Source organism: Arvicola amphibius, chromosome 3, assembly GCF_903992535.2.
Source record: "Arvicola amphibius chromosome 3, mArvAmp1.2, whole genome shotgun sequence".
Taxonomy (NCBI): domain Eukaryota; kingdom Metazoa; phylum Chordata; class Mammalia; order Rodentia; family Cricetidae; genus Arvicola; species Arvicola amphibius.
Genome location: NC_052049.1, coordinates 80,168,772 through 80,189,903, shown reverse-complemented (window position 1 = coordinate 80,189,903; position 21,132 = coordinate 80,168,772). Strand labels below are relative to the sequence as shown.

The 21,132-nt window shown below is 36.1% G+C and overlaps 1 pseudogene; it reads left to right on the top strand.

Moving 5' to 3' along the window:
• The first annotated feature begins 13,316 nt into the window (after positions 1-13,316).
• Positions 13,317-21,132, top strand: part of LOC121677125 — a 66,854-nt pseudogene continuing 59,038 nt past the window's right edge.

The following is a 21,132-nucleotide window of genomic DNA, read 5'->3' as shown; positions in this document are numbered from 1 at the left end:
ATTCTTGAGTCTCTCATAATCCAGGAGTTGCCTTTCAGATGTTCTTTTGATTATGTCATGGAGCTACCAACCTTTCCTATCCCTGTGTGAGCAGTGGGAGGATGGTGCAGCAAAGAAAAACAGAAGTATAAAATTTAGGTTTCGGTTGTGAGCGATACATATTCATAGTGTCCTCTGTTTAGTGGTATTTTTTATGTCTTCTGAGCTTCATTTCTTTATTAATAAAATTGATGTGTGGGAGAGGGAATAGCAGTATGAATGGAAAGAGCAAAGGACCAGAATGATTTCCCAGAAAGTGTGGCTTACTTAACTCTGCCCTCTCCTTATCATCAAAAAAGAAGCAAAGGTGATTATAACAGATGTATCAAGATATTAATATTCTCAGTATACTACACAAAAGAAAAAACTTTAAGCATTTAATAACTGTGACCAATTAATTGACAAAGGAAAGCAAACATTAACCAATAGCAATGAAAGACACAATAGTGCAATTATTATAGCAAATCATTGAGCAGGAATTGCATGCTAGGGATGTTCTAATTTTTTAGAGATTATTTTATTATTCAAAATTCAAAATATTTCTCAGTAGTGAAAAATTTTATTCTTTTTTACATGTGAAATAACTGGGGTAAAAATATCTAACATATCAAATCTAATATTTATGATAGTAGTATATAATCTGAGGGAAAATGATTCATATACCATGGGAAACTTCGACTCTATTCAAGTTTTTAGAGATGGGGTGAAAGAATTTTCCAGGCATGGGCAGTATGACCCAAACCTATATAAATAGTAACCCCCAGCTATGTATAGCTACTGAAGCACAGTTACTTGCTCTGCATTTAAATAGGCTATAATAATGTGTGACCCAAGAAAAGCTTCATGTATCAGAGACACATGCTAATTTAACCATCTGCCTTGTAGGATGTGGAACAAAATCCCTCTAGAGGCCTTACTAGTTTCTCAGTGTTGGACCACAGTGTGGTCTTGCATCATTGTGATGGCTTCATTGAGAAGTAAAATTGACATTGACTTGGCATGAATATACCATGATGGAGCAGCAAACAGTGAGGGCTTATATTTTCCCATAATCAATTATCCATCTTCACTGCCTGCGTAACAGACTACTGTACTCTACCGAGAACACTTTGGAACAGCTCTGTAATGATGAGTTCACTTAGTCTTTACTCAATATAATAAATTCATTGGGTGTTGATTATTGCCCAATGCTAGTGCAATAGCAGGAAATATATAAAGATATTAAATCCTAAAAATGCTTAGATGTGATAAATTATTAATCTGTATTTCAAATAGTATGTGAATACTACTTATTATATCTTTGACAGCAGTGTCCTTTCTAATAAAAGTGCATGAGATTTGTTTCAAAATCTAAGAAAATGGGAAATGTTTGTTTTTTCTTTGTGTCATAGTTATTTTTTGCTTTCAATTCTGATATGCTTCTGTTAAATTTCATCTATATATGAGAGCTTACTGTTTTGATATACTTCTATTAGATTTCATCTTGGTACAGCGGAGTTTACTGTTCCTATATAACTCATATATTCATATATTTAACTCTGAGTTAGATATCCATGGAAGGCATGATGTTATGATAACAGAAATCTAATCAGGAGAATTTACTTTGGCTAGATTCATATTTCTGATACCAAATTACTAAATGATATTATTCATTGGAAACCACTTGTCCTTTCTGGGATCCAAATATCCTATGACTTTTTTTTCTATTTTTTAGAGATGAGGAGTTAATTGAGAAAAGGGTAAAAGGGGAGGAGAGAGAGAGAGAGAGAGAGAGAGAGAGAGAGAGAGAGAGAGAGAGAGAGAGAGAGAGGCAGAGACTTGCTTGCCTCTTTAGAACAACAGCAGGAAGAGAGAGCTAAAATTCTTATTTTCTACAATAATATAAATTCCATTACATTTCTAATATTCTGTATTTGCAGTTTAGCTTAGTTGGGTAAAACATGACACAATTGACAGTGTTTTAGGATTCCTTGTAAGTAAAGTTTTAAAGTTTTGGTTGATAATAAAACTATTAAAAGATACTCTAAATTTAAATTTTATTGAAATCAAATGCAGTGATAATTTTGATATTTAAGTATACAAATGAGGCAGATAAACTTTTCCAGGATAAGAAATATAGTTACTACTCAATTTTGTATGTTCCTTAAAATGTCTCATATCAGAAGTAATAATCTGCTAGGAAATTACAATAAAATGGGCTATTTGCACATTATCTGTCAAGTCATGTCAACTGCCTTTCTGTATATGTGAGTCTTTGAAAATGCCTCAATAAGAAGAAGGGTATGGCTAATTAAGAACACAGCTTACTGTGAGATATGCTTCCAGGTTCCCAGGTCTGGGAAGATATATTGGTGGCCAAAAAGAAATAATAGCTTATACTGTTTTATTCCAACAAAAGGCAGAGCTTAGATTTACTAATTTTGTTGAGTATGGGTGTTTGGTGTATAACAACGATTCTTTGAATTTTCTCTATGTCTGTCATTATGTCTCTTTTTTCATTTCTAATTTTATTAATTTGAATATTCTCTCTGTGACAGTTAGTTTGGATAAGGGTTTGTCTAGCTTGTTGATTTTCTTAAATATCCAACTCTTTGTTTTATTGATTCAGTGTATTGTTCTCTTTGTTACTATTTTATTGATTTCAGCACTCAGTTTGATTATTTCCTGCTGTCTGCTCCTCCTGGGTATGCTTGCTTCTTTTTATTCTAGAACTTTCAGGTATGCCACTAAGTTGCTAATATGAGATCTCTTGAAATTTTTTTATGATGATTGTAGTAAGGAGCTGGGGGCCCTTTTGTTTGGTCCTGACCACCTGGCTAGCTTGCATCTGAAATAACCACACAAAAATTGTATTAATTAAATTACTGCCTGGCCCATTATATCTAGTCTATTCTTGGCCAACTTTCACATCCTGATCTAACCCATTTCTACCAATCTGTGTAACACCACGAGGTCGTGGCTTACCAGGAAAGATTCTAACCAGCATCAGTGTAGCCACTGAGACACAGTCCAAGCCTTTGATCTATAATTTATTTTATATCCAAGATACACTGGGATAAGTAGAGATGGTATAGAAATTGTGGGGCTGGACAACCAATGAATGGTCCAGCTTGAGACCCATGCCATAAGAGGCAGCCAATCCATCCCTGTAGGCTACCTGGAGGACCAGGAACAAGAGACAGGATATCTCAGAGACCTAGGATAGAACCAAACACAACTAACAAAAAGAAAAGCAAAACCAAACAAAAGGCAGAAAAATGATATTCTGCTGTTTTAGTAGACAAGAACCTAGTATAATTATCATTAGAGAAGCTCCATCAAGAAACTAATAGAAACAGATATAGAGACCTCAGTCAAACATTAGGTGGAGCTCAGAGAATCCTGAACAAGAGGCAAAGAAGGGAGCAAGAGGGGTCAAGGACACCACAAGAAAACCCACAGAATCAACTGAGCTGGGTTCATAGTGGCTTACAGAGACTGAACAATCAGGAAGCTTGTGTGGGATTGACCTCAGTCCTTTGTGTATTTGTAACAGTTGCATAGCTTGTCCTTCTTGTGGGACTTGTAACAGTGGGAGAGAAGTCTGTCCCTGACACTTTTGTCTGCTTTTGGGAGCCCTTTCCTTCTTTTGAGTTGCCTTGTCCAACCTTAATATGAGGGAAGTTGCTTAGTCTTTTTACAATTTGATATGCCCTGTTTGGTTGACATCTCTCGAAGGTCTCACCTCTTCTGAAGGGAAATGAAGAGTGAATGGGGAGATTGGGAGGGGAGAAGAAACTGCAGCTGTGACTTGGCTGTAACATATGAGAGAAGAAAATATATTGCCAAATTACAATATAGCAAAATATGCTTCACAAAATGTAAATGAGAAATTCATTATATAAAAAAGATGTATAATCTTTATAATTTTGTCAATTAAATATATTATTCAAATGAGTCATTCTATATTATATATGAACAATAACACAATATCTTGAATGAGAAATTATTTTCTAAATGAGGTTTAGCAGTAGCTAAAATTCTGTCAGAAAAAAAGTCAAACATTTACTCAAGAAGAAAGAGAATATATTTTAAAAAGTTCAATCAGAATGTTTGGTAAGAAGTCTTTTTCTATAATGCACATTATATTGGGAAATGTCTGTGCAATCAGTCACCTGTGCATGCCTAGCTTGAAACTGAAGTTTGAACATGGTTGAAAGATGTAGATAACAGAAATTCTGGAGACCTGTGTAGAAATATTCAGGTAGTTATGTTAGGAAAGCCAGGCTAGACAAAATTTGAACTGTTAATGAGGGTCATTCAGCAAATAATACTATTTTGAATGAGAAAGAGCCACCAGAAAAAAGAATATAGAAATATGGATGAAATAGTTTGTATAATATACAAATCAAATAATGTTTTTCCCAATGAGAGTTCTCTTAAAGTATTTTAGACTGCTTAATAGCAATTCACTGATATATAAGACCAATAAATTAAATAAATGAACCAGAGGTGAATACGTAAGCAGGTATACAATTTTAAATCAGCTTTCATTTTGCCAGGTGGTATTAAATATTCACATGGGTATTTGGGAAACCAGCAGAGCCCAGTAAAATGTATATCCCTTCATTTCACTAGCAAAATAAAGAGTTTTGGATTTATAATTTGAGGAGTACATAATCAGCACTAAAATATTATGTGTTTTGGCATGAACAGAGTAATTTTTATCTGTGTATGGCTTAGTTGGGTTTTCATGTATTTCTCCAATGTTTCTTTCCAAACATAAGGAATTTTATATTGATGCTGAGACTTTTTATAAGTAAATCTCTGTATTAGTTTTAGAACATATTAAATAAATAAATATTTATAGGTTAAAACTTCATATTTCCATATCGACAAGAGGTATTTTCTTTTTTTACAAATTTTTAGAGAACATAAATTATCAAGCATATTACATATTACTTCTGTGAAAAATTATAAAGCAAGAGATACATTGGTTGAAGAATGACTTGCCCCTTATCTAGACACAATATTAGTGGCTTATGTTCATTTATTAAGTATCTAGATTGTTTACACTTATGCAACTGTCAAGCATTTGGATTGTTAAAGAACTGTCTTTGTTGTATAAGAAATACTTAGAACTATTTAGCTACTGAATTTCCCTATTCATGTGTCAGACAGGCCTACCATCCAGATGAAAAGAATGAAGAGCTTCTATTTGGGGTAGGAAATTATAAGTTAATTTACACTATAAACAGCTTATTTGCACTGTAAATAGTTAGCTTGGGTTACCATCAGCTTGTTTACATTAAAAACAGTTAGTTTGTATTACAGCTTGTTTGAATTATAAACAGTAGGAATTACAGCTAGTTTACATTATAAATGGCAAGTTTGAACTTGACCATCACTGCCCTCTGGACAGTAAAAGCTCTGGAGCTGTCTTAATTACAATTATTTCACAAGTCTTTGTGGTGACATAAATTATATTATCAAAATAAAATTACTAAATAAATGATACTATAAGCATATTATATATGTTTATAAATGGAAAATTATTGTGTACTCCATCAAAAATGTATTCTCTCCAAATGTCCTAGAGTTAGATGATTTACCTCTATGGCTTATGTTCAGGCATTATTGAGTAACTAAAATAAGAGTATAAATTTGTAGAAATAATAAAGCTCACATTGAATTAGTGGATTTTGTAATCTAAACACAAACCTATGTTATTTAGAATTCCTTTATGTCTTTCTGTAGTTTTCTAATAATATTTTGTTCATAATTATTCACAGATGTTTGGAATATGTTAAAGCAAGTAAAATTTGATGTGAACAGCAGGAAAGTGATTTAATACAGAAATGATAAAAGACTCACAGGAAAAAGATGTTTTGGGTGTCCTAGGGAAAAAGGGGGATGCTGCATGGGCAAAAGGCCCCTTGATAAAAATATGATGCTAACCACTAGAAATGTCTTTGTATTTTATTTTATGGGACTGAATGCTAATAATAACATCACTCAGAATAAAACTGTTCCTAATACACAACCAAAGAAATTTAAGATAAAGAAGTCATTTACCCAAACCCCTTACCTTCCAAATATCAAATCCAAATTCCTGGCAATGGGATTGAAATTGGCAGCAGCTGACTTGTTATATGGATATTTAATCCCTGAACTAAAGTAGCCTTGCTTACACAACACATACATCCTCTACCAAGCTTTCCTCCAGTCCTGAGATATCTTTTATCATGCCCTACCTGTCCCCGACTCCCTGGTAATTGTTATAAACCTGAGGTTATCTGATGAGTTTCCACGAAGATTTTAGACTATCAATGTAATGAATATAGAATTCTTTAAACACCCCCAATGTCTTTCCCAAAGCTTGAGAACTTCCTGATGTTCACCAATAGAAACAAAAATGATCAAAGTAGCTCCCTAGTAAGCATTATCTTTCTTCTTTCTTTAACTGGATGATTGACTCTGGGGCCTCATGACTCCAGAAAACCTCTATGGCTCTTACCTATATTTCTCTTTGTTGCATAGGCTCGTCTCTGTAGTCCAGACATGGATTAAATAAAATGTTAGGTCCTGGTGTTGCACAAAGATGGGGGGCAGACAACCAAATTCTATTACGCTAGAAACAAATTTTATTCCAGAAAAAGGAAAAAAAATCGCCATGGGGTACACAAAGATTATCAGTTATAACTGAGACCATAGCCAGAGATCTAACTTCTGTAGTTGTGGGATTGGGGGCTGGTTTTGGGCCTCTTTTTTATAGTAAAACCAACACCAGGTTTGCGTCAAAGAGCTTTTGCAACCTTGAGGTCATGTTTAACGTCACACTGCATTATAAGTTTCACAACTTTTGGTTATAGGATGTTAAGATGTTAACTTATGATGTTTGCAAAAGCCTGTGACTGACACACCTCTTTTCACTGTCCCTGAAAGAATGCAAGGCAGAGAGTAGAGTCACATAGGGGACAGTTAAAAATGAAGGGAAGACAAGCAGAAGGTCCCATTGAGACAATAGTTAGAAGTCAATCTTTGTCCCCAGTACTTGCATAACTGGGAAACTGGGAGTCAGGAGACAGTTGTTGTAAGTTTACTTCTGAACATAGTTGCTGCCAGGATGTCTGCTCTCCAGGCAGAAAGTGTTAGTTAAAGGTCAGCAGTGGCTGTCACTTTATTTATTTATTTTTCCTAAAATATGTTTGGGCTTACAACTTTATGTTTCTATATTTCTTCATTCCTTCTTCTGGAACCTACACTTCTATGTACTATTTTGGACTTTTCAACAGAATCTTTCTGTCTCAGCCACCTGAGTACTGTAGACTAAAGTTCTGTATCCCCAGGCACAGGATCCTGTCAACATCACTGAATTGCTTTATCATTAAAGCAGGTCTACTTATACTTAATCTCTCTCCCGAGTTAAAGATTACAGAAATGTCAGAACTCTCAGAGGTCACAGCTTCTATTTATCTTGAAACTTACCATGTCATCGCACTGATAATAAAAGATATAGTCACCAGATAATGTCATGCTAAAACATCCACAGTGACAGGTGAAATTATCCATGCAAGGAAATGAGTGCACAGAAAGTTCATTCCATGTTCCCCATAATTCATGGACAATGACAAAATTCCATATTAGAGTCAATTCAAGATATTCAATTGAGATTTTTAATTAAATTTTATCAACAGGAATGACACTTTCTTTCTAATGTGAACAAAATAGAAACACAGTTTAATAGTTCCTACCTACAGGCTTAAATGTATGAAAAGACGATCTTTAACCTGTTTATGATTTTATTTGATACATTCCAGTTTTAAAATTATTTAGATTTGTTTATTTTATTTATGTGTATGAGTGTTTTACTTGCATATATGTGTGTATGCCTGGAGCCCATGGAGCTCAGAAGGAACTCTGTTGGATTCCCTGGAACTGGAGTTATGGATGTTTGTGAGCCATCAAGGAGGTTCTGGGAACTGAACTTGGGTCCTCTGTGAGAACAGTCATTGCTCTTACCTGCCAAGCCTTCTCTTCAGACACCTCGGATTTATTTATTTTCAGTATTTCCAATTTCTATTTAAAATATATAGATATAGATAGCTACATACAAGCATACATATGTGTTGGAGGTGATATATAACAAACTTACACACTTTGCATGTATATATATATATACCATATGCATATACATATATGTATATATACACATACATATATTTGGGCAAAAAACCTTTTTGTTGGAAGGTAAAGTTTTAATTAACTTTTTTTTGGGGGGGGGGTTTGAGACAGGGTTTCTCTGTAGCTTTGGAGCCTGTCCTGGAACTAGCTCTTGTAGACCAGGCTGGTCTCGAACTCACAGAGATCCGCCTGCCTCTGCCTTCCGAGTGCTGGGATTAAAGGCATGCGCCACCACTGCCCGGCTTTTAATTAACTTTTAATTTGATATCTTATGCTGCAACTGTGGTAGAAATATGAAGCACTAAATTGTAATATAGAATCTCCATAGGCCGAATCACAAAAGTTGATGTTCAGCACATTTTGATCAGTTCTAGAACTATCCATTCATCTGGCTCGCACCTGGAGAGCCTTCCTCTATAGTCCTATTGCTTTGAAGTCTCCTGAAGGATATTCTAAAATTAAGATTGATTTCCTATATAAACCAGATACTTAGATCTCACCAACAATCACATAAGCTCTGGGAAGTCTTGTGACATTTCTGAATTTCACTATAGCATTTGATAATTTTTAAATCTATGGTTTTAGGAAAGCTACCTAATCATCAGCCTTCTTTTCTCTCCCTCTCTCCCTCTCTCTCTCTCTCCCCCCTCTCTCTCTGTTTGTGTGTGTGTGACCTCCCTACAGTGCATGGAGGGGGGTCAGGTGACAGTTTTCAAGACTAGATGACTAGATTCTATCCATCTACAATAGGAGACCTTCAAATCAAACTCAAATCATCAGAGTTGACATCAGGAACCTTTGCCTGCTGACCTGGTCATGGGGTTTTTATAAACTGGAATGAGAATAATTATCTACATCTAATCCTTAATGAAAAATCTGGAGAAAATTCAAGAAAAGATTAATTTGTATGAAAAAGGGTAGCTTTTTTAGTAATAGACTATGCTATTACTGATTAAGTTTCTTCTTCTATTATTTCTTCTCTAATGTTCTCATATTAATTAAGGCACAATTTAAACTTATACTCCCCTCAAAAGGTTCTACCAAGAATTTGGTAAATTAATCTGCTTGTCTTTAGTTACAAAAGGCATGTATTTTTTACAATCATTTCTTTTTGCAGCATCTGTATCTTATTATGTCACAAACACAGAAGAGTTTATTTCAGGTTATTATATTATGCTATGAAGCAGCCATAATTTATTCTGTTGTTATATTAATTTTCACATTGCTTCACAAAGTACCTGAAGCAGCAAAGGAAGAGAATGTGTATTTTGGCTCAGAGTTTAAGAGTACAATTTATCATCACAACAGTTGTGTTGGCAAGTTAGAAAACCATGGTGACAGGATTGGACTTAGTTTACTAGACGGAGCTTGAGGTGCCAAGTCACAAGGTCAGGAGGCAGAGAGGGAAGAATGGTGAAGTTTTGTGTTTTTTCCCATTTCCCCTTTATACTCAGTCTGAGACCTCAGTCTATGGGATGGTCCCACACACGCTAAGGTAGGTATTACCTTCTCAGTCAAACCTTTCTGGAAACATCTTCACAGTCAGGCTCAGAAGTGTGTCTCCTTGATGATTTCAATACAACTAAGTGGTTCTTGAGCATGAACATTCCTCATCTCACTGTGCTTTGGGAAGCTTCTTTTTGTTCATCTTTACACTGCTGGGAATTAAAACAACATTTGCAGACACATTACTCAAGCTCTCTACCAGTGAACTATCACCCTAGACCTTGGGGATGCCTCCTAATTAAAAATGTCAGAATAAATTGTATAATTGAAATTGTTAAATGATTACTATATGTGCATGTTATAAGAAAAGAAAAGTGAATGTAACAATTAGATTCTTTCTCAGATATTTTTTTTTTGCTTTCTGAAGCACATCACAAAAAGATAGTTTTTTAATTAATTTTTCCCAGCCCAGTCACATTTTCCTGTGAGTCTCTCACCCCAAAACTCCCTCTTTGTTCCCCATATCTTCACCTCTTTTCAGAAAAGGGGCTGGAGAGAAGGCTCATCCATTAAAGGCTAGGCTCACAAGCAGAACTGAGAACTTTAAATAAATAATTTAAAGGAGGGAAGGAGGCTGGAAAAGAGGGATTGTGTGGTTTTCGGGAAAACTTGTCTGATAATTGAGCCCTAGCACCCGTGCCAAAATACAGGATTTCAGATTTGTTCTTGGTGTAGTGTGTTTATACTCCCAAAGCTGGTGAGGAGACAGATTGTTTTGGCTTGTGGTCCTGTCAGTTTTGACTCATTAATAAACTTCAGGCCAATGAGAGACTGTCTCTCAATGGATGTGAACTGTCTTCCTACAAACGATGGTAGAGGCCTTCATATAGAGGCCTCTGGCCTTCATATGTGCACATATACATGTACCACATATACACACATACACGTTTATAAAAATAAGATAAAATGGATTAAAGTTTAGAGGGTGGATAGGAAGCATTCCATATTACGTCTTTTATCTGCCCATGTGAAAAGTACTCTACAAGATGCCTTGATTTCATTGCACAGAATGTACCAATCGCAGGATCGTGATATGAGAGCGTTTTATACACAGGAGGCCTTTGACCTCCAATCATGTATTTCGTCATATATTTGTGTGGAAATTTTGGAATGGGCACACATGACAAATGAGCCCACGGGTTTTCTATTCACTTACTTATGTGCATTTTTCTGTGGCTTGTCACCATGAACCAGCACGATAGCTTATTGCTTCCTTTTAAGGAAAGAAACAGAGAAGTTGCTTATACTTAAAACCTAAAATTAGGTCTATTGAAAGAAAACCTTTTCTCACGACTAAGGTATCTTGAACAAAGAATTTGTATTTTAGGAACAAAGCAAGTGTTATTTGAGGATAATTTCTGTAGTGAGATGAAATTTATTCTTCTTGTTTCTTTTCTTGTACAATGAATATCATTGTATACTAATTTATCATATTCAATTTAATACAGCAGGATAGGTAAGATCAGTTAATTACACAGGTCTCTAGAAACTAAAATGTGACAATGATTACTGGTTACTAAACTTTAATTATTTGTGTGCATGCACACACACATACATACACATATACATGAATACATGCATTATATATATAATCTGTATATAGATATCAATCAATCAGTCTATATATCAACCTATAATCACCAATCTACAATCTGTCCATCTATTGATCTATACATGATGTGTTTAGAATTTAATCCATTCCCTTACTAGATCAGTGCCTGTGCTCCACTACTGAATTCTACACCAGCCTCTATTGCAAAGACACATTTTTTAGATAAGATCAAAGCATGCAGTGATATAATAAGCTAACACACTGAAAATGTAGGATTTCTCTACTAATGCAAATGATATACACTAGCTTTGCCATTTGCAAGCAAATTCATGACGAAATTCTTAATTTGAAAGGAAGATGAGCCTTTAAAGTAATGGGGGAAATGGAGCAAGAGGAATATTGGAGAAAAATAATTTTGCCTAATACAGGTCTATAGTGACAAGAATAATGGTGCATATTTTAGAAATGAATCTGGAAATGATTTTAATGAAATCATTCATTTTAATAGGTGATTAGCAAGGAATCTTAGTGATTTATCATTATTACCCTGATGTTTTCCCACTGGCAACAGCACGACAGCGTTGATTTTTAACTTGAAATTGTGTCATTAATATTTGACACTATTACTTAGCTTAGTATATGACACAGCCTAAGGACAGAGTTATAAAGACAACAAATCAGGAGATTAAATCTCCAGGCTAAATTAGCCAATGTTCTATAGCTTACAGTTGGAAGGGTGACTGACATATTTGGTGTCTTCTGGAAGGACTTCCTCCCCTAATGTCTAAGATTAATTGATGCTTCCCTTTGACTTGTTATTGTAAACAACTCAAGTATAGCTTGGTTTCTTTGATTAATTTAAGTATACTTATGTCTGAAATTTAAAAACTTATATCATGTGAAACATATCATTAGCAAGACAGTGCCTGTTTTACTTTTTCTTTTTCCCCTTTACATGGTTTACTACCATTTTCAATGGAGTAAATATTAAAATAGAATCCCTAGGGGAAAGAGGATACAGTGTGTTGTGTGCCATATGCAGCAAGTGTGAGCACCTGTGCTCAGACCCCAGCCTCCTGCGTGAGGTTCCACACATCTGTAATCTTAGTTGTGGGGAGAGAAACGGGTTGGTTTAAAAACTTCTTAGTCATCTGGTTGAGCTAAAACAGCATTCTCGAGGCTCAGAAAAGACAACCTGGCACAAAAATATAATAAAGAGAGTGATAGAGAAGGATGCCTGAAAGTTGATACCCACGCAGTACATAACAGACACACATAAACACACATACACACGAGAGACAGACAGAGAGAGAGAGAGAGAGAGAGAGAGCATCAGATCAAATTGGTCCAATAAATAAGTGTTGTGTGGCTGCTATGTCTTACCATAAACTCTAAATTTGATACCCATTGTAGACAGATGAATAAAATTGTTGAATTTGAAATTTACAAAAGTATAAACATATAAACATTTGAGAGAGTCTGATATGGAATGTGCTCTGGGCACAAATATACAGGAACAGGGAAAGCAATAAACATATCCTTTCTTGGAACTAACTGGAGGTTAAACGTGCGTTCAGAAACTGGTTAGTGATGAGCTGTTTCTGTCTGGATGAACAATTCCTAGCTAGCAAACATGATGGGACAAACCAATCTCATCACAGACACATGGGGCTGTGGGCAGCCTTAGCATAGCAAAATAAGAGCCATGTTGTATTTCCAGGGCATCTGTAGTTATCCCAATGCAGGGCTGTGACGGACAAAGATCAGATTTTAAAATGTTATGTTAAATGCTCTAATCTGCTTTCTATGACTCGTAAGAGGAAAAGAAGTTCAAATCCTAGAAACTAGAAGCCAGAAGCTTGTGGCTCCCAAGCCCCTTAGCAAACTTCTGTCTCCAAAACAGTTTACATTGTAATCCATCATATTACTAAACTTACAATGAGGAAGTAGCAATAAAAATGTTAGGGTTGGGGGGTCACCACAACATGAGGAACTGTGTTAAAGGCTTCAGCATTAGGATGGCTGAGAGCCAGTGGAGTTAGTGTCGTAGAATAACATGGAAACAAAGGAAGAGGAAGGACCATCAGTAAGAACCATTTCTGCAGGAGTGAATGTCGTTGAGGAGGTAAATGGTGTAATGGTCTTAGACGAGGTATAGCAAACAAGAAGAAGCCCATTCCACTCTACAGTGTTTTCCTCTTATGTAAATGCCAGTCTGTCTGAAGACTTGGATTTTCATGCCTAAGTTCCAGCCTATCTGCAGTTAGTTCAAAAATGCAGCAAATGCTGATTCTCTGTTATTATGAAAGCCAGAGAATGGGATTTAATTAAAGCCCTTCCTTTATTCAATAGCAGGAGCCTTCTCAGCTTAATTGATACTTGGTCAAAGTAGTATTGATCAGATAAAAGCAAATCAGTTCCTAACCCCAACAATTAAACCTTTAAATAGGCTGCATCTTATTTTCAAAGAAAGGGCACCAAACCACCATTGCTGTCCATTAAGTCAGTGGGAAATGTTAAGAAATGGATTAGCATCTCTGTCCATGAATTCATTTATTTAACTTCCGAATGAACCCATGGATTCAGGATACAGTTTTGTCTGTGAGCTCTGAATTTTCAGGAAGACCGATGTGTTTCTCTATCAAGTGTCTAGTCTTGCAGGTGTTCTCTTGAACTCTGTTAGATATGCACACACACACACACACACACACACACACACACACACGCAGTCACAGCCATGAGTCCAGGGCTTTGTGGGTGAGCTTACCCAATAACAAGGGAGTTCACAAATTAGACCTACTTCCTGTGTATCTCCAGGTTAAACTACTTTCTGCAGTTTTTTTCATTTAGCTCCTTGGTTTTATGTAATGTAGTTACTGTCTCTGAATTGCAATTTTTACAAGTAAGAGCTGTTATGGGACCAAAGAGTCTGATTCGTAGCATGCACTGAGCACAGCCTACTTCTACCATCTCTTTAATCAAATAGTTGATAAGAAGCAGCTTAAAGGGGGTTAGGGTTTATATTACTCAGTTTCATGATGGAGAGGGCATGGTGGTCTGGACCATTCTATTTAAAGTGATAGACGCTTAATGCATGATTTCTGACATCTGTCCAGACCATCAAAAGGAAGTGAGGCCAGCCTGCATGGCATTGGGTTCTGAGATGCTCTTGGTTACAAAGTGAGAACCTATCACCAAATGCCAAAATAAATATAAATAATGAAATTAATAAGGAAGATTATGTGTAGGCAGGGAATGGCATTTATTTATATCTATATTTTAATGGATAGACTTTAAGAGAAACTACAGTTGTGAAGAAAGCCTTCCTGATCCCCTAGGACTAAAGTAGACGAGAACTATCAAATCAATCACCTGACCTAAGCAGTGGGCTGGCTTCATGCTGAAGAGCTGGATCACAGCAATTACGGGCTTGTGTTTCCTGGTAGAGTGACTCGCAAAGATAGATTTCCTCTGTTTTATGTTCGTGTTAATTTAACCTGTCAGAGTTAATCATCCATCCAAGCGCCAAAACCTCAAGATGCTGGCCACCAGAGAGTGATCGGGCTCTTTATTCTATCTCCCACTTTGTTAGAATCTTACTAAGAGCCCTTACTTAAGCCCATCTCTATTTTCTTTGTTTTTTACCTGAATAATTAATGATTACCTCCTACATTATATTTATGCTGTTCTACCAATTGGAGTAATATTTTAAGATATGTAGTCCTAAAATATTGATATACCTTTTTTCACTTCTTTTATTGAATAATAACAGATTTGTTTGAAAAATAGCAGACTCGATAGAGCTGATCAGTTTGCTTATGTTTTGTATTTAACCCTGAACTTTACAAAAGACAGTTGTAAATATGCAGATATTCGCAAAGAAGAGACAAGCTTGCATTGTGTGTGTCATAAAGTAGGTCCTCTATAAACCCGTTTTACTCTTGGCGACCATTAGAATTTGAGCATCCCACACTATTTGGAGATATCATCTCATTGACAGAGATATTGAACACATTGGCCTTGGATCTAGATCTTTTGACACACCTGTAAGATGATGTGATTTGAAAATTATGTGACAATGAGATAATTATAAGCTTACTCATACAGGAGGATTGTTTTATGAACATTATGTTTCATAGACAAAAACAATCCCAGGAAACTCAGGAACAGTGTCCAAATTTATTTTTCTTGGATGATTTTATTTTATAAATTTGATGCTATTTATATTTTCATGAAATATTATGACACTTATCTCCATAAATATAAAAATATTTGAGAACTATAGTGCAGTACCACAAATGGTTAGTCAAGGGGGGCTTGTGAGCCCCTATCCACCTCTTTCCTGCCACTCTTCTGGTTTAATACCCCATTCTCTCACCTCCATTTCCTGTAAGCCTCCAGGAACAATGTCAAGTTTTATGTGGTGTCCTAGAATATATTTAATAAACATGTATGTGAGGAAATTTAAAGACACACTCAAGCAGTTATCTGGAATAGGTTACAAATCTAGTATGTATTAAAGGAATCTCTGAAGATTAATCTACACAGCTTTAAGTCTCTCGGGACAAGGACAACAACCCTACTGTTATTCTGTGACTCTGATGGAGCACAAAACAATTAATTTTTCTAGAAATTTCTTCATTTCTTGCAGAAAAAAAAAACTACCAGTGAAGATCTATTCTGTATCCTTTCAGAGAAAGCATATTTAATTTAATATGACCTACCTCTCTCATCTCAGAGTTAATACTCTGGATATTTTGCATCATTCATTTTTTTCTTGAACACAGATAATTCTAAGTATGATCTCTTCATTCTGAGCACACAGGGACTTATTTATATGAAAAAATGTTTAAGTTCAAAAAGAAGAAACATGATAATTTAAGGCCAAAAGCTTTTCCTGATGTTCCTAATATTGTGCTGTTAGGTGTTATGAATTCATATGAATATTTCATGTAAAGTCTGAAGCAAGCTGACAATGACATCATGGTAGTTCCCATGTGTCTGGATGGTGTTAACATACCTATGGAAAATACAGGTGTACAGTGGGCTTTCTTTTTTCTCTAATTCTTTTATGATATTATTCATTTCTTGTAAGCTGTGTACTGCAGTTCACAGAAGTCAGAGGACAACACACGAGTCCTTCCACCATGTGGGTTCTGAATTTGGTCCTCCGTTGTAATGGGCAAATGCCTTTACCATCATCTTGAAGGTCCTGCACTTTCACACTAAGCATAATGAGCATAACTTGATGACAATTTCCTCTCTGTCTTTGAGAGACTAATCAGGGTATTGTCAATCTGCCTAGACTTGGAGAAAGACCAGCTCTGTGTCCCTAGCTTCACTATTACACCTCCCTGTGTGCATCTGTGTCTGGAACATGATATGTGCTTAACAATGGATAAATGACCGTGAGAGCTAGAAATGCTAGATTTAGATTAGCCATTTCTTAAATGACTCAGTTGTATAAAAAATCTCAGTTACAATAGAAGTTTTGCTATGAGACATAGAATACATAACTACACTTGCAACATCGAACTAAGGGATTTAGGTACATTTTTAAAAAATACACTTTCTTTGCTCTGTTTATTTTAGAAAAGAAGCTACCACAGAATAGTGCATTTTAATCAGTATCTTAGTACAATTCCTATCATGAAAATGCTAGCAGAAATGATTATAAGTATCTTAGCATGGCTGAAGTGGTTTTATTTATAGTATGGGAAAAGAATCAGTAGTAAATAATACCCATCTTCAGAATAGCACTTAAGATGCCATAAAACTATTTGAGAATTACAACCAGCTCCTCAGCTTGCTATCAGCTGCTATCTAGTCCCTCCAAAGCCCACAGCCTTGGCTCCATCTACTCTTGCACCTTTTCTAAATGGCATGAATGTGAGACAATGTAGGCAGGTGTAGTGGTTTGAAAGAGAATAGCCCCATAGTAGTTGCACTGCTAGAAGCCATGCATTACTGGAATGGGCACGGCCTTGTCACTATCACTGTGAAGGTGAGCTTTGAGATCTCCTACGCTTACACTATGCCCAGTGACACAGTTAACTTCCTCTTGGCTGGTTGTTCAAGATGGAGAACTCGCAGCTCCTTCTCCAACACCATGTCTGCCTGCATGCCGTCATGTCTCACCATGATGATATGGTGGTAATGGATCAAACTCTGAAAATATACGTCATTCCAGTTAAAAAATTTCCTTTATAAGAGTTGCTGTGGTCATGGTGCCTTCACAGTGGGGAAGGATCCTCCTGCTGAAGGAGCCATCTGGGGTTGCAGTGACACAAAGCCTGCATAGAACTGAAAGTCACCCACCGGGTCCTTCAGCCACATGGCATGTATAGGTAGATGCAAGTCCTAGCTAGCTGCTGTCAGGATCCATGGACACTTATTATTGCATCAGACTCTACTTAGATCTTTTGAGTAACTTCATGACTTAGCAGTCACCTTCCCTAGACTTATGCAAGAGAAAAGAAAAGGAAGCCTGTTAGAAACAGGCCCACACTCAGCAGGACTCCATGGCCATATTCTAAAACTAACATGAAACATCTCTCACTGTGTTCCAGGCAATGCAAAATTCATCTTTAGGTCTCACAGCAATTGTGAGGATTTCACAGCCAGCACACTGCTTCAAAGTGAAAACAGGACTGACGGCTATGAGTCACCTTAATATCACAAGTCTGGGTGAGGGTTTGCACATCAAGCTGGGGTACGCTGGCCCCAAAACATGTCTTAAACTCATAGACTTAAACACGTAGACTCTGTAGTGTGGTCATTTGCACAATCAATGGAAATCTACTTAAATAAAGTTTTTTTTTTCCATTTGTACTGTTTAATTTGTTCACTTATTTGATTTTTGCCACTGAGAACTTTTAAGAAGGAAAACAAATGGAAACTTTATTTTATCTATTCTTGGACAAATGTGTCTACTAAATTACAGCTCAATCAAACCATATATAATTTCAATTATTTCTTTTTTTTTATTTTTGGTTTTTCGAGACAGGGTTTCTCTGTGGCTTTGGAGCCTGTCCTGGAACTAGCTCTTGTAGACCAGGCTGTTCTCGAACTCACAGAGATCCGCCTGCCTCTGCCTCCCGAGTGCTGGGATTAAAGGCGTGTGCCACCACAGCCCGGCTCAATTATTTCTTTTCATTTATATTTATGCCACTCCATAGATTGAAAACTCTGACTCTCTGTTTATAATCACAGAAATAGTTTGTATCATGCACCTTGTATTAAAGGCATTTTCAATCATATTTTATTTATTATTATAAAAATCAAAATCACATTTCTAGGCCAATCAAAATGTGACTCCAGAAAATAAGCAATCCTTTGGTTGTTAAATATTCCTAGTATTTTTTTTTTTTTTTTTTTTTTTTTTGGTTTTTCGAGACAGGGTTTCTCTGTGGCTTTGGAGCCTGTCCTGGAACTAGCTCTTGTAGACCAGGCTGGTCTCGAACTCACAGAGATCCGCCTGCCTCTGCCTTCCGAGTGCTGGGATTAAAGGCGTGCGCCACCATCGCCCAGCTCCCTAGTATTTTTCATTATGAATCAGTTAAAATGATATTAAGATCTACAGAAATGTGATCCCCTGCTTGTGTGTCAGGAATGACACCTAAAGCTGACTTCTCAAAGGGGAGATGTCATCAAGCAGCCTTTAAGGAAGAGATCCCATCTACAATTTCATATTCAAATTATATTAACAGATTTGCAATAAGTAAATGATATGTGTGTTAAATATCCAAAACAACATTGGAAAGGTTTTGAATTGTTTTAAATTGGCCTGCCCAATGAGAGGAACTGTGCTTAAGTCCTTGATGTAGCAGCTCTGAGTTTTTACTAAAGCAAATGTGTAGAGATCCACTTGTGATACCCATGAGTCCTGGAAGTGGGAGGAAGGAGGTGACATTGTTAGTGCCCATGCTGCTTAAAAGTTGAGGAAGCATCCTCGGGATTTCATTCTTCAATCGCAGTCATGTATGATCACATCCATGGAATAGAAGAAGTAAAATTAATTTTCTTTACCATATTGCACACTCTTCTCAACAAAAATCGTGACTTCACTTAAACATATTGTCAAATGTTATGGAGCCTCACATCTCCTTTTCTAGTGTGTTGCAAAAGGAGAAGTCAGAGTGGTTTGAATGGAACCACTTTTCTTTATGGATGAAAAATATTGATTTCCCCTTCTTCCTGGTGTTGTGTCTTCTTGGCTTCACTCTGGATTTCACTGAGTGAAAAAAACAAACCCTCCCTTCTGCATATATGGCAGTTATGATTTTGGTGGGCATGTCATGTGATCTTGGCAGAGCATTCTCATACTCCCTGTCCTGTGTCTGAATATCTATCCTTACAGTCTTTGCTTCTGAGGCTCTAATGATCCTGTGTGTTAGCAGGTGCAAGGTGTTTCAATACTGATGATGTTTAGGATCAGAAATGACACATTATCATTTTCCATTATGTTTGACAAAATGAAAAGAGACATAAAGTTTACTCTTTTGATGGAACATGCTACAGAGTAGAAGGCAGTGAACAAAGCTATTTTGCTAGACTGTCTACTGTAGGCAGAGCACTTTATATTTTGTCGCATTCGTTCTATGAGGTGCTGGAGGGAAGCCTTTCCCATTATTGGAAACACTGCTTTAATCCCTTCTGCAAATCCGCCTTAGCTTTTCACCATGTCCCATGACATGTCTCTATTGCATATTGAGAAGTGACATTCTCTTGACACAGTGTTATGTCTACTATCACAAATTTTAAATACTTACTTTATTTCTCAAGTCTTGAATTCACTAAGATATATAACAAAACATACTTAAGTATTGAAACAATTTAACATTTGTTATTATAAAGTGATGAATATTGAACAGGTCCATATTTAAATTTTGGCCCTCAACTCCATCTTTCAAATAATTAATAAGTTTAAGTTCCTCAAAATCAGAATTCATGCCAATCCTTTATTTATTTATTAAGTGTGTGTGTGTGTGTGTGTGTGTGCGTGTGTGTGTGTGTTAAGGCAGGGTGGAAAGACCAAAAGAGATTGCCAGATGTCCCAGCTATCACTCTGTACCTATGCTTTTGAGTGAGGGCCTCTCTCTGAACATAGGCTCTTGTTTTCTTGCCTAGGATGGTCACCCTCAGTGGTCACCCTGCCTATCTTGCCCGCGAGCTGGGTTTAGTGGTGTGCATGGGATGTCTAATTGGCTATGGAAGCTTGGTGCTTGGCGTTGTGATTTACTGTACAGTAAGCACTCCAAATCACAGGATGACTATCTAGACTCCTCTCTTTCCTTTTAGTCTGGTTGGTTGTTTGGTTGGTTTATTCTTTTGGGAAAGTTCTCATTGTTAGACTAACATGTAATTCAATCTGTAGCAAGGAAAGGCTTCAAAATGGTAGTAATTTTTCTGCTTCAACCTCTTAAGTGTTGGAATCATAGGTGTAAGCTACCACAATCAGCTTCTCTGCCTTGTGGCCATAGAAAAATTACATTTTCTATCTGAGAATTGGGAAAAGTAATATTATTTGCCTTTCAGAATCAGAAAGAGAAACATACAAAATATTAAATTTATATTCTTTAAGGAATGTCTGAGAAAGTTTATCTTTTTTAGTATGTACAAGTATGCCAACCAAAGTAGTGGGAAATGCTGCATTAAAGACTTTAAGTATGGAGATATATAAGCCTGTATGTGTTCATTTAATATATAAATATACATAACTAAGATATGAAAGTATAGAGTAAATACCATATAAATATAACTGAATGTTTCTGAAAAATTATATGTACTATTTTAGAAATATATTCCATAATTTATTATACTATTATATGATTAATATATTATATATCAATATAAATAATATTTATATTTAT